Here is a 15,367-nt window from a genome sequence, read left to right as displayed (position 1 = left end):
CTTTCCCCCTTGCATCCAAAACAATCCTTCTAGAACAGCGGTTCCCAGCCAGTGGTGGTTTCCCCTCTAGGGAACATTTGGCAACATCTGGAAACATTTGTTCCAATTCACTGATTGTCATGACTGGAGGGGTACTACTAGCATCTAGTAAGTGGAGGCCAGGGATGCTGCTAAACATCCTACAATGCTCAACCCCCTACCCCCACACACAGGCAACTGAGGATTATCTAGCCACAAATGTGAACAGTGATGTAGCTGAGAAACCCTATTCTAGAACAAGTTAGATTTTTTTTATGGTTTCCCCCTTTGCGTTTGTGCTTGGAAAGTCCTTCCCTCTTCTGTGATAAGATAAATATTCTCCTATAGTTTATTCGATTTCTATGATTTTACTTTTATAGTTTCTTTTTCTTTGAAATGTCTAGTAACAAGAAAGCCATGTTAATGATGAGATCAGGAAACAGACTAAACTCATACAACAGGTCACAATGTCTTCTGCCTGTGATTTGCATATGTCACTGGAAGAGAATGCGGCGAGGATTCTCACAGCTTTCTTGATTTAAGTCCTCTCTCCTGTGAAGGTGAACTGGATGGTGTGAAAATATGTATTTCCTCAGTTGAGAGGCAAATGCTAATAAATTCTTTCAGCAACTGTACTGAAAATATGGTCTACTTACTACAATGTTGACGGCATATATGATACTACATTCAGGTTGGGGAAGGTTAGGAAGGTGGGACTCATAGAACTGGGGTCAGTATACAGGTCTTCAGGCTCACAGGACAGAAATTTTACTCACTGGAGTGTGGCAGTGGTTCTCAACCTTCCTAAAGCCGCGAGCCTTTAATACAGTTCCTCATGTTGTGGTGACCCCAACCATAAAATTATTTTCGTTGCGACTTCATAACTGTAATTTTGCTACTGTTATGAATCGTAATGTAAATATCTGATATGCAGGATGTATTTTCATTGTTCGCAACCCACAGGTTAAGAACCACTGGTAGAGGTTTTGGAGATGACCTGAGATGGTGGCGCTAGGTGAATGCTGTAAAAGGTTATGCTATGAAGAGTAGGAGGTAACTGACAAAATCGGGCTGAAAGTTTATACTCTTGAGCTGGTCATTGACGTCACACCATCTTCTCCCTTCTTTTTGCCAATATTATAGGGTCCTTAACGTTTTCTATGAGAAACTGATGATTTCTGTGCTCATATCACCACAACAACCCATGTTCCACAGTAAGTAACAAGTATGATTAGAAAAAATAGATGGAATGAGCCTGCAAATGCAAAATATGCCCCTCGATTTAGAATCCCTTGTCCCTGGAGAGGGGTTTTCACCTGGAAATTTAGTTGTCTTCTTGTGAACTCCTGGTAGCTCACAACAAACAGCGCTCTCACATTAGCCTTGCTCCTCGAGAACTTAGATTCTCTTCTTTACATCTACCCTGAGCCAAAGGCCAATTCTTTCCATCCTTCAGTGACCAGGGAAGTGGAAAGAAATGGGCATTTTCTGCCCAGAGACTCCAGATTCTATCCCTACTGCAATGTACACTGCAACACAGCATTTTGCAGGTCTGCGCTTGCTGACAAAGTATCACCATGACCCCCTTAGAATTTTGCATTCCCACATTCAATCTTAATTGCATGTATTCCTTCCTTTGACATCAATTCCCTTTAAGCCTAAGCACATCACTTCTCCCATACACATGAACCTAATTAATATGCATAAAACTGGCTATATGCAAAACATCCACAAGCAGAAACATGGAGAAAGATTAATAACTAATATAGAGAATATGAGGGTTTTTTTTTTTTCATAAAAACAGTAAAGATCAAGGTGATAATTGGAAAATGTGGAGAGAATGAATTTTAAAACCCTCTGTGGCCCTATCTATAAGACAAAATATGCTGATTCCAAAATATAATGCCCCCCCAAAAAAAAAATAGGGTAAATAAGTGTTCATTGGCAAGCAGTCACAATTTAATGAGATTACTTACTAAGAACAATTCTTGGATTTTTACTTATGCAACACTATCTTATAGACCAAAGATGGGCAAACTTTTTCTGTAAAGGGCTAGATAGTAACTATTTTAGCTTTTGCAGGTTATAAGGTTTCTTTTCCAACTACTCAGCTCTGTCATTGTAGCACAAAACAGCCATAGACAATATGGAAATGAATGAGTCTGCCTGTGTTTTGATAAAACTTTATAGATGTGGGAATTTGAGTTTTATATAATTTTAATATCATATTATTCTTCATTTGATTTCTTTAATGATTTAAAAATCAATAGCCATATGATTTCACTCACATCTATAATAATAAAAGCATAATATGCTAATTAGACCAGACGTCCTTCTGGAAATCCTTCCGGACAAAGCTGGGGCTGTGAGGGAAGCCTGGGTCCCAGGTGCCAGAGGGAAGCCAGTGCTGGCAGCTGGGGGAAGGAAGACCTACTCTTGCACAAATTTCATGCATCGGGCCTCTAGTGTGGTATATAAAACAAAAAGCAACAACCACATTGCCACAGAAGAGATAAAGTAGAAAATAAAATCTAATAAATAAGTAGCTAATAATATAAATATATAAGGATGAGTCTCATAAAATGAATGGAAGCATAGTTATCACCAAAAGAATTGTATAATAAATAAGAACCTAGTTTAATCTGTGCCAAATTTTTCCTGTTCCACACTTGATCAATCATGGGAGAATATGAAGCCCATGATTCCCCAGACCTCACCTACTGGATGGTAAAAATGGGTCTGTTACTGTTGAGCCAAACTTACATGAGTCTCATTTTTAATGCAATCTTTTTCATGAGGTTTCTGGGATTCTCATTCAAATAAATTTGCAGTACGTCCATCCCACCAGTTCTTTAGATGTGACATGCTGGAATCCTGACACTAGAAAAAATAAATTTAAAAAGCAAACTTCTGAAATTGGTGGCAGAGATTTGAACTTAGGCTACTGAATCCAATTAGCTCTGAATTTGGGACTAATTGTTATATTTCTTGATGCCATGAGGCAATAAGAGACCTTAGAGCTTATACAGCTTAGCAGTTTTCAAGCTCTTCTTTAGAGAAGGAATTTTTGTTTAAAATGTGGTTTAGTGCATTATTCTAAAACGTGAAACTGGAGTAGCATAGCTGCTCTGTTGAAGAGGGGTCAGAGCCCCAGAAGCCCTGCCCACTCTGCTCCCCAGGGAGCCTCCACAGAACGCTAGACCTTTGGGGAATACAATCTGAAAACCACTGGACTTGTGCAGTCCTCTCATTTTACAAATGAGGAAGCTACTGAGATCATGAAAAATGGCCCTGCCAGCAGCCAGCAGTGCTGTTCCCAACTGAACATGATCAACAAATATAAGCCATGCTTAGACAAGATCACACCGCAGCTGTCTGGAAAGACAGAGACAAGGCCATTCTGCAACCTCAACAATGACAAAACATACCCTCTCCTCACATGAGAGACTGCCATTTTCCCTTCCAGTAACTACTCCTCGCCTAACTTAAATCCACTAGTCTCTTTGATAAAATGTGTTAAGATACCCAGCCACCTGACTGCTGCTTCTTGACATTATCCAATCCAGAAATGATCCTAATCCCCAGTTCCTCCTTGGAATTATCCAGCATAAGCCTGAATCCTATAAGAGGGATTATCCCAGGCCCTCCCCGGTGCCTTCCCTGGCTGCAGCAAGCTCCATAGCCTAAGTTTTTGTTTTCACTCCAGGTGTGTCCCTGATGGTCTTTGGCTTCAACACTACGTTATTAGCATTCTAAGCAGCACCCTCGAGAAAAGCAGAGCAACACCAAGGACCAGTTGAGAGAATAGATAGCTGAGTTCCTACCGTGGTAAACAAACATGTTAGAAACAAACAGAATAATTCAGACCATTAACAAACCAAAGGCTACTGATTCCTGCATGCTCAGCAGTGGTGGCATGGGCAACAGGAGCTACATTTGATGAAAACCCAGGGACCACTGCTTGACAGTGACCCTGAGGTTGAAAAAAGAACCACTACCATCTCTGTCCAGAATACACCACTCATAACATCTGACACAGCACCCAGAGTGGACGAAATCCCTGAGACATCGGCCAGCCACCCAGAAAAGTCTGTCATTGTTGAACCCACATCCACTTCACAGAAATGCAAAGATTTGTAGATCATATAGTTCTACAAACATAGCATACTGTGATAAGCCTCTTTCTGGTGGGACAGTAGCACAGAGCACACTCAGAATGGCCAAGACTGCCTCAACACAGACAGGAAGTCATAGCAACGTCCATGCTGGTCCTGAGATGGAGACTGATTTTCTCTGGGTCTTGCACATAGTGTGGATTCAATAAACATGTCTTCAGTTGTATTTCACTGAGAAGAATCCTCCCGTAAGCAACCACAGTAGAGCTGAAACCAACCTTGCATTCTGTATACAGTGTCTGTGGATTAAGAGGGTAGGTTTTGCCCAGTCCTACTTTGCCAATGGTATCGCTATTCACGAACAATACACTTTATTTTAATCTTTGTTTTCTTCATGCATGAGTAATAATAAGGTCTGAAGATGTGAGAGAGAGGGGCTAAAGGCAGTAACTAAATTGGGGAAAGCACTGGAAGTCAAGAAAAGTTTCAAATCCCAGCACAGGCCCAAGACCTTATGGCAAGCTTGTAGTCACCACCTCAGATCCTCAACTAAGTTCCCTTACTTGTTCACTGAGAGACTGGAGGTGTGACCCCAATGAGGTCTCTTCTAGTCCAACAACCTAAGTACATGCCTCTGAACATTGAGTATTTCTTAAAACCAAATTCCCTAAACAAAGCTGCCTCTTTGGGTCCTGGTTAGACATCACCAGGTTCCAGCCCCTCTGTGATTGCTGTTCTTCCCAGGATGCCATTTGCTGGGAGTCTCTGCTCATCCATACCTCAAGGCCAGGACTAATGCCATCTCCTCTCTCTCTCTCTCATTGAATGCCTCCTCCCCACAGAAAAATCAACTGCTCTCTTAGGTTATCAGAATACCTTATACATTCATTGGACTAGAGTTACATATTTTTTGTCATCTCCATGACCAGGCTATTTTTTTAGTAGACTGTCATATTCATCTTCAATCTCCAGATGTATAGAAAGGAATTTTATAAACATTCTATGTGTTAGATCAAATTGCTTTGACATAACATTGAACCTCATCCTCCCCTTCAAGGAAACAGAGAGTGAAATACGTATAAAAACGTTCATATACTGCTATTTCAACCCTCAGGTTTGGTGCTTTTGTACTCCCCAGCTGGCCATCCCATCCCATCCCAGCAAAAAGAATCTAAAAACAACCTCCAAACTCCCCCAAATTTAGGTTGGGCTTCCCAGGCGATTGAAAAGCTGTTCAGTCTGAAATATGTAGGATGACTTTCACACAATAAGGTTCTCCTCTATACACCTTAAAAGAGAAAAACACCTCGGATCTAAACTCATTGCAAACAGCCAAAGCTATTCAATGAGTTTGCACCTCCTCTGCCATCCTCATAGCAATACACGCTTTGCAGAAAGTGAAGCCTGTGAACTCTGCCTACTAGTTAGATCCCAGCAAAGTCTTTCTCCTCCAACTTCACTTTGAGTAAAAAAGGATCTGTTTCCAAAGAGACAGTTTACCTTGAAATGTAGTGATGACATGGTGAAGTTTTAGCCACCTGTTCCTGATAACCACCCTTCCCCCCATCTCACCCTGTAAAGCAGGGGTCCTCAAACTTTTTAAACAGGGGGCCAGTTCACTGTCCCTCAGACCGTTGGAGGGCCGGACTATAGTTTAAAAAAAAAACTATGAACAAATTCCTATGCACACTGCACATATCCTATTTTGAAGGAAAAAAAGAAAACGGGAACAAATACAATATTTGTATTTGCATGTGGCCCGCGGGCCGTAGTTTGAGGACCCCTGACCCAGAGAATGTATACTGGTTTACAAATAATCATTAGCTATTTGGGAGCAATCTATTGCAGGAATCCTTACCTGAGAATATCACCAAAACCTTGTATGATTTGGGAATAAGTTTAATTTCTATTGGTTTCCATGGCAGTAGGGTTACTATAGTTAGAAATTAAATTTTATATTAGTATTCCATATCCCTTGCAATATTCAGAAAATGTTTATACTAAGAATTATTTGCTTTTTATTTTAACTGGGTGTCTTGTATTTTACCTGACAGTGCTATGTGACAAATATCAGAGACTGGCTTGTTCACCATCTCTAGTTCAACCCCCTACCATGGAAACCAACAAAAACTGTAATGCATTTTGCATGTGATTCATGTACTGTCTATCTGATGTACTTGTCCAAGACTTAAATTAAGACCTGGGTTACATGGTAGGAGAAAGGAAGTATGAAGCTCATCTCACTGTTGCCGGTCACACAGGGGCAATGGTCTTCTGAGCTAACAGATGTAAGCAGAGCTTTGCAGTTTTGTAAGCTGCTTCCTGGTTGTGTGGCAGGAGAAGCAGCTTTTCTGGGACCTCAGTTCTATGGTTTAGCCTGGAAAGTCAGCCTAGAGACTGTTTCTTTAACCATTGCCTTGATCCTTTAATAAATGCCATTCTGCTTAAACTAGTAAAAAAAACAAACAAACAAAAAAAAAAAAAAAAAAAACTATGAACAAATTCCTATGCACACTGCACATATCTATTTTGAAGTAAAAAAACAAAATGGGAACAAATACAATATTTGTATTTGCATGTGACCTGCGGGCCGTAGTTTGAGGACCCCTGCTGTAAAGTGTCTATGAAACTGCTCAAATGATGCTAAAGGAATGTATTCCCCAACCCTAACTAGACACCACCCACGTGAGGCCAGCCTACTCCCATGGGGTTATATCCTGCAGCCCCACAGCCTGTGTTTGCAAGCTGCAACCGATTTTCCAAGCAGAAGCACAACCAAAAAGGCACACTATTAGTTTAGCCAGGCATATGTTAGAAGCCAATGAATGTTCTTCCTAAGATATCTTCTTGAAACTTCTAATAAAGTGCTTAAAATTTAGTGATACAGTTTAATTGTTTTATTCATCTAGCTCACCCACAGCGAGAACACCAGAAGGGCAGAGAGTCAATTCACACAATAAACATGTACGTTTGTATCCCAAGTGGCCGGCACGGTTCCCAGCATATCACAGGAGCTCCACTAGTAAGTGGCTGCATCTGTGCACCTGGCTTCAGCCATCCTGCGGACGGTCTGGGAGACAGAGGGCTCAGTCCCTGCTCTGGAAGAGCTGATTGAGATTCAGTGAATCCCAGAGGCCAGAGTTCTACACTTATTTATTTCTAAAGCCCTCGTGCCTTGCACAGACAAACATTCAAAAAATCTGCTCAAATGAAAATTTATTTGCTCAAAAGGAAGCCGTGAAGTATCAAGTGAGAATTGCCATCTGGCACACTAATACTAAAGCTGCTCTAATACCACCAACGATCACCAAGTCTCACTGTGGTGAGAATGGTCTGATTGTCAAGTCCAGGAGATATTTTCACTCTGTAAACTTCTTGACTTCTGGGGACCATTCTCTGGTGTTCTTATCCCTTTGGCCTCTGTGACCCCCTCCCCCCTCCAATTTTCTACTTACCTCTCTGACTATTCCTCCCGTCTGCAGGTGGCACCTCTCTCTTCCTCTGATCTTCAAATGATTGATTTCCTATATGAGGCTCTCTAATTTTTTTATTCTTTGACCTCTCTCTGGAAGAATTCCTATAAATTCAAATACATGTATTTGATTACTTTTTTATTTATTATTCATCCTCAAATCCACATTTCTAGGCCAGACCAATCTTCTGAGCTTTGATATCCAACTACCTCCTGGATATCTACATTAGTTCATCTTATAGGCAATTTAAAAGCCTTGCTCCTCTTCTCCCCCTTTATCATTTCCTTTATTCCAGTGGCTCTCAACCTTCTGGCCCTTTAAATACAGTTCCTCATGTTGTGACCCAGCCATAAAATTATTTTCGTTGCTACTTCATAACTGTAATGTTGCTACTGTTATGAATCGTAATGTAAATATCTGAAATGCAGGATGGTCTTAGGCGACCCCTGTGAAAGAGTCATTCGACTGCCAAAGGGGTCGCGACCCACACGTTGAGAACAGCTGCTTTATTCCCATGCCAAGCCTGTTCTTTCATCTATTTTTCATATTTTGTCTTGGTGAACTGTCCACCATCCCCCACACCACCACAGCAGAAATCTCAGAATCATTCTAATCTCTTCCTTCATTATCTTCTTTCAGAAAATTAGTCACCAACTAGGTAGTTCTCAATTTTTCTCTTCCTTTCCATCCTTCCTGACACTCACATTCGTTTGGTTCTAATTAGAAATCATCCCCAGAGTGTTCTATCTGCTGTCATTCTCCTCCACCTTCAAACAACCTGCCACATCAGCTGGAAGACAGAGCTTCCTAAAATGCAATTCTAATGACATCATTCTCCACTTAAACTATCTTTTCAGCCATCAGCCGACACCACCCCACTGTCCCTGACATGAAGTATGAACTCCCAAGCAGGGCACAGGTGGTCCCGACCTCATCTGCAGCACCCCTAGCCCCATGCTCCAACCAGCCAGGCTTGTGGCCCCCTCCCACTTGGTCAGTGCACCAGCTGTGCCCCTCGCCTCCTCTCTGCCTAACAACTTACGCTCTCCAAGCAAGCAATTCAGGCATGGCCTCCAGAAGGCTTTCTCTGTCCTGATCCTCCCCACAGTCTGAATTAGACACCCATGTTCTGTCACCCATTCTACACAAAGGGGTTCCATTCTGTGTGAGGCTACTCAGAGGTTCTCAATGCTAGCTGCATGCTAAACCTCACCCAAGCACCTGAGTGCCCAGAACTCAATCACACTGATTCTGACTTCAGTGATTAAATTGGTGATTGATTGCTCTAGGAATCAATATGATTCTCATGTGCCTTGGGCTTCGTGATTCTCAAACTTAATTATAAGGATCAATCACCTGGGGATCTTTTAAAAATGAAGATTCTGATTCGGCTAAGGTCTGAGATTCTGCATTGTTAATAAGCTCCCAGATGATGTCAATGCTACTGGTCCATAGATCACACTTGGAGTGGCCAGTGGCTAAATAAACTGACACTGGCTGGCCCATCTGCAGCCAATAAAGTTGTAAACAGCCAGAGCAACTACAAAAGGATTCCCCCTGTTACAGAAAACAGAGGTTGCTAAAACTCCTGACATAACCTGGTTCCAGAAATATTTATGAGTCTATGACAACTGCAAAACCATAGATTGTAGAAGCTATTGTCATCTAAAAGCATAAAGCCCAGAGAGGGAAAGTAACTTGCCCAGAATAATACAGAAAGTAAACAGCAGAACTGAGGTCCAAACTCAGGACACTTGATTCCTCAGTTGGTACATTGTTCAGTATATTCAGTGCCTGGGAGAGATGTTGAAGATTCCACCACACTAGGAAAGTAGCAACCAAGAGACACACAATCAAGATTTACAGGACCCAGCCAAGCCCCTTGATAACAGAAATGGCTGGAGCAGTGTCTTCAAAAGAGATCCCAGCCAAAAGTTGCTGGTAGAAGGACAACGGGGAAGCTGGTCATTCAGTACAAGGTTGATGAATGTGTGTTGGTTTCCTAAATGAACCTCACCTTGCCCCAGGGTGGCAAGTGACACTGAAAAAGTTGCACTGTGAAAATCTGGACTAATCTGATGTCTTTAAGCATTTTGAAGGCAGCAGGGATGTCTTATTCGTCTTAATTCCCCCAGCACCCAACACAATGCTTGATACCTTAAATTCACCGGATACCTGTTGAACAAAGTCTAACCAGAGAAAGTGTTGGCTTTCTTTACATAATACTTTATCTATATTGTGGCAGCCACCTTCCTGTAGGGTGAGATGATAGCAGCTTGTTCCTGGGCTGCCCACTCTAGAGATTTCCTCAAGTTTCTGGGTGGAAGCTCGATGCTGGTAGAAGTGTGATATAGTACATGAGTCCCCAGGCTCTTCACACATACAAATCCAAGATACAATGGTTATAGGCATAACCACAATAGTGTTTGTACTTGCTAGGGAATCAGGCAGAAGTCAACTGCATTCATTTAGTTGTGGGAGAAGGAGGGAGGAGCTGAAGGGAGTGACCTCACTGGTTCCCTGGCCAGCAGAATGTTTGCCAAAAACAGGGGAATGACTGAATGATAAGTCATATTGCTTAAAGGTCAAATGCCTGGGCTTTGAGGTCAGATAGATCAGAGTTCAAGTGTCATCTCTACCACTTACTCATCATTTTGGTCAAGTTATTTAACCTTACTAAGTTTCAGCTTCCTCATCTATAAAATGGAGAAAATAAGTAACTTCCTATGAGAACTACTGTAAGAATTAAATGAGATATGTGATTGTGTAAAGTACTTAACACAGTGTCTAGGATGCTATAGATGTTAAATAACAACAGTTCAGCAATGGCACCAAAGGAGAAAGCATTCAATGCCAGTTTGGGCTGCATGACTAATGACAGAAACAAGGGTTGTGGCCACTGTCTATGTGTGGTATGTGGGAACATGGGCCACTTCTCAAGATCCAACTCCCTCTCTCAGCCTGTGGGAATATGATGAAGGCATCTGTCAGTGGACTGACTGTGAGACCGTGGGAGCCTGGCCAGCTCCTTGGTGAAAGAGTGGCCAAAGAGAAACTGCTTCTAGATATGAGCCTGGACTGGAAACAACTGCAGAGAAACAGCTAGCATTCTGATCTCACAGCTTGCACACTCGCACATCCCCTGCTTGCCCTGTTTGCTTTGTTTCCCTTACTCTACATAGCACTGTACTAGGAAGCCAGTGTTGCAGTAACTTTACTAGCTGGCCACCCCTGGTGTGCATGTAAGTCCTAATAAACCCACGTCTTTCACAACCAATCCTCCTGGTTATTTCTTTGAAATCAGCAAGAATATGCTAAGGTTTTCTCAGACTTCAGCTCTTTGCATAACAATCCATATGTAAGATTTCAATTTCTCGTGAGAGTATGCAAGGACTGGAAAAAGGGTCTTATTATTGTTTTTTTTTCTTTTCCCTTTTTAATAAATTATTTATTTTTCATTCTAATTGTCTCAATCATATTCTGTTTTTCCTCCATTATTGGGCATGAAAGTGGGTAGGTGATAAATTTACTAAGTAGTTTAGGGATGGCAAATTTTTTCCATCTCAAATCAATGCTAATTGATTGGGGGCAACTGCCTGGACCACTGTATTAAAAAGGATGTTGATGCCAAGTCCAAGCTTAGTGAAAAAGAGAGCTACAATTGATTAGTAATATTTTCAATGAGTGTTTTTCATGCCTCCTTTTAACTCAGATGGCAGAATGGTGAATAATAACAGCTAAGTAGGGTCACAATGGAACTGGGGGAATAGAAAGCAATGGTAATCTGTAGGTAGAAAGAGACTGGTGAACACTCTTACACTGCCCTGAGACATCCTATATAATAAAAGCCTAATATACTAAGTGTCTGATCATCTGGTCATCCGTTCAACCAATCAAAGCGTAATATGCTAATGATATGCTAAGGCTGCTCAACTGCTCACTACGACATACACTGACTACCAGGAGGCAGATGCTCTGACTGGCAGGTTAGCTTGCTGCTGGGGTCTGGCCAATCGGACTGAGCAAGATGGGCTGGATATACCCTGGAGCCCTCCCATGGTCCCTCCAGGCTGGCCAACCTCCTGGGTCCCTCCCCGCCCTGATTGTGCACCGGTGGGGTCCCTCGGCCTGGCCTGTGCCCTCTCACAATCTAGTACCCCTCAGGGGATGTCAGAGAGCCTGTTTTGGCCCAATCCACAGGCCAGATCAAGGGACCCCACTGGTGCACGAGTTCGTGCACCATGCCTCTAGTCTTTTCATATAATCACTGTGCCAATAGCCCATCCACATGCACTCTCCACCCTTCTCCACTGGCTCCCTGCCTGAAGGCTGATCTACATGCAGTATATAAATTGGGCTGTGAGCCCTCTGGCTCTGGTTGGTTTAGCTAGTGGAGACCCCCAACAGGAGATATAAGTGAGGAAAGAGTGACAGCAAGGTCATTATTTCCCTGAATATCCCCCTGCAGGGTTGCTTCACGTTGGTTATGTCCCTGATTAGAAGTCATTGATCCTCTCTAAGCAGTTGAGTCTATGATTCTCTCTTCTTCCAGGTTCCAAAAAACCATCTCTTCTTCCCATCCCTTTGGAACAAGAGGTGATAACAGCTCCAACACCACAAACTCTGGGGTACTGAACTATCTTTGTGGTTCTCCTCACCCACACTTTTAAAAATAGTCCCTTTATAAATGATCCTCATCAAATTATATTATTTTGAAAGTACCACCCATTTCCTGTGGGAACCTTGACTGAGATATTGGGCCTTTTTTGCTTCTCTGTTGGAAGTGAAGTAAGCATCCACAGACATGCATGGGGTAGAAGATGCTAGGTAGGATGTGTTTGAACATCTAGGAAGAAGGGTGTGTGTCTGGTGGCCAGAGATTATATTGACTAGAGATAATAATACAGATGCCCACCATACCCAATTCCCCATCTATCTTAAACTGTCCGCTATGATCTGGACCTTTCTCTCACAGATAGGTCCAAGCATTATCAATCTTAATTTGATCTGGTGAGACATGTCCTGGGCTGTTCTATTTTCCTTGCTAGAAAACTAAAACTCTAAAATTTGTCATCTGGACGCTGATGAGAAAGAGGTACAGACATGCAGAGGGTGGCTGAGTCAGGTTATCAGCAGAGAACAAAGTGTCCCTGTCCTTCCAATCACCTGTCTTTCCCACCAAGCCTGCCCTTCCTGCAGCCAAGTCCTGTAATTCTTCCTAGGTCTCTACGTTTCTGGTCTTTATTTTTAAAAAGAAAATAATGAAGACAGCCCTGCTTACCACCCCTTCAGTGAAATAAGAACCTACATTTCATGATTAGAAGTGCAAATAAAGTCAGGAGAGGACACATGAGCCTGCACATGCAACTTCTCCACCCTCAAGGTAAAGGAGCTCGTCCTTGAATCTCATCCAATGGTCTTGTGAATCATGCACTAGCCAATCACACCTGAAAACCCCCATCTAGATTAAGGTGATTCCACTCCTTGGGAGGAAGGACACCCTTCAGAACCATTAGGCCTCCTCCCAGTGTCCAGCATCCAGATAGAAGGCCTCCATGACAAGCACAGGTTGGTGAAAAACTATAGCTCCGACTCCTACAGAAAAGAAGACAATAACACATCCAAAGAAAAAAGGTAAAAACAGAAGAGAAGTTGTGAGAGAGCAATCAAAACACTATTTAGGGGAGCAAAAGGGAGAGGAACTAGGGTTAAGGAGGGCTGCTGGCCTCTGCCCCTTGAGTGGAGAGAACAGTAAAGCTCACCAAACTCTATTTCAGCACAACTCTTTTTAAGCTGCTCCAACACTTTAATTCACTATCTTCAATCGCCTTTTCATCTCTCAAGGTCCATATCTTCTGTGGAGGCTTCCCTGACCTCAAGCCTTCCTGCTCCCAGTCAAAATTAACTGTTCCTTTCTCTCCTCTTAATGCATACTAACCCTCTCCTTAGCACTTTCTATTTGTAAGCTATGAACACGTTTGCCTCCCTCAAGTGCTTTGTGAGCTTGCTGATGGCAGGGATCTATCTTCCTGGTTTCTGAATAAAAGCAGTCCCTGGATCATAGTAGAAGAATGTTAAATATTCTGAGCTTGACAGTGACAGACTTTTGCTATCAATTGGAAATTGGACAGCCCCTCCCCCCACCCCTCAGCCCCAATCCCTCATCCCCCACCCCCACCGTATACTCACTTTTATTTAAAATAAAGTCAGTATTCTATTTTTAATTAATGAGAGAGAGAAAGAGAGAGAGAGAAACATCGACATGAGAGGGGAACATTGATTGGTTGCCTCCTGTACATGCCCCAACTGGGGGGTAGAACCCACAACCTAGATATGTGCCCTAACCAGTAATTGAACTGCCACCTTTCAGTGTACAGGAAGATGCTCCAACCGACTGAGCCACACCGGCCATGGCCATACTCACCTTTTCCCAGGTATGGTGTTGGTGGGAAAGTAAGGGACTCTTCAATGCACATAGAGCTGACTTTCAACCTCTTAGCCTGGGTTCCCATGAAAAGTGGAGCCTGATACAAGAGCTTCCTGAGAACAGAAGTGGGGTTGGAGGAGCTTAGAAAAGTAAAACAGGTAAGGAGAAAAAGTCAAAATAAGGTGTTATCAAACTAGTCCCTTCTTGGGCAACTGGGGTTCTCTTCCACTGGGGATACCCTGAAAAGCCATATAGAAAGTATTTCAAAATTGTCGTTTCCCTGCCCCCCCCCCCCCCCCCCCCCCCCGCCAAGGGAAAGAAAATGGGAGAATTTATTCCTTGTTAGGCAAATGGTGTCTGGTGCTCAACATGACAGATGCCATCGTAAGAAGTAAGTTGCTCTCAGTGACTACCAGGTCAGCCCGGAAGGCGTGGATTGTGTCACCTGAAAGGAAAGTACTTCCATAGATAAGTAGGCCCATTAAGTTGTTTACTGCTTTGGAATATACACCTCTTAACCAGCACATGCCACTTGGCTACAGGCCACCTGTATTCCTGGAGGCTGGATATATATCACGCCCCCAGCTTTCAGGTGTGGAGATCCACAGCCTTGCTGTCATTCAGAACTCTGCTTCTGTCCATAAACTCCCTAATAAACTGGACTTGTTGGGCTCCTTCTTCAGTTTCTCCATCCTGTCCTCCTTTGGAGGTCGGTTTTAGTACACCCACTGGTCAAGGGTTACCTATGGGATCTTACCTTCCTAATACTTTTAGGTGTGTGGCTATGTCAAAATGAGCTAATTCTGCAGGCGTCCATGTGATGGTAGCAGAGATGTCCCAGGCCTGGCCTGTGCCCTCTCACAATCTGGGACCCCTTGGGGGACTGAAAGATGGTGAGAAATAGTGCAGTTGAGGTGAGGTGGGGTCAGGTACACCTGAGCACAGCTGATTGCCACAGCAACAACTAGAAGGAGAAAGGTGAGCAAAGAGGATGTGAGGCAGGGCCCAAGAAGTGTCAGATACACACTTTTTTGGGTCATTTTTATTGGCCCATTGAGAGTTTTATGTACCTTAGAGAGTAAATCTCACTAATTCTAGCATTAATCATCCTTACATTGTTAGCAAAAACAAAGTGTTGGGGTATATAACTACAGTTTTCTCAAGCTTCCCCAAGCTATGGATACAGTCATAATATATACCCAAACTTCAATGGTTCTAACCCTCTGGCTTCTGACTAGCTCTAGCTTCCAGCTCTAGTCCTGGAACATCCTGCAAGCTCCTCCCAGCTATATCTCCAAGCCTCACATATACTTAGAAATCAATCTGTCACATGT

At 42.8% G+C, this 15,367-nt stretch overlaps 1 long non-coding RNA gene across 1 annotated transcript; it reads right to left on the bottom strand.

Annotated features, from left to right (window-relative positions):
- Positions 1–7,594: 7,594 nt before the first annotated feature.
- On the bottom strand, positions 7,595–14,993 carry LOC118664504. The gene is made up of 3 exons (XR_004970329.1): positions 14,791–14,993; positions 14,031–14,146; positions 7,595–7,710 (listed from the first exon to the last, which is right to left on the bottom strand). It is a non-coding gene; the product is annotated as an uncharacterized LOC118664504 (long non-coding RNA).
- Between the last annotated feature and the right edge of the window lie 374 nt (positions 14,994–15,367).

Source organism: Myotis myotis, unplaced genomic scaffold (genome assembly GCF_014108235.1).
Source record: "Myotis myotis isolate mMyoMyo1 unplaced genomic scaffold, mMyoMyo1.p scaffold_m19_p_1, whole genome shotgun sequence".
Lineage (NCBI taxonomy): Eukaryota > Metazoa > Chordata > Mammalia > Chiroptera > Vespertilionidae > Myotis > Myotis myotis.
This window is presented reverse-complemented; position numbering and strand designations above follow the sequence as displayed.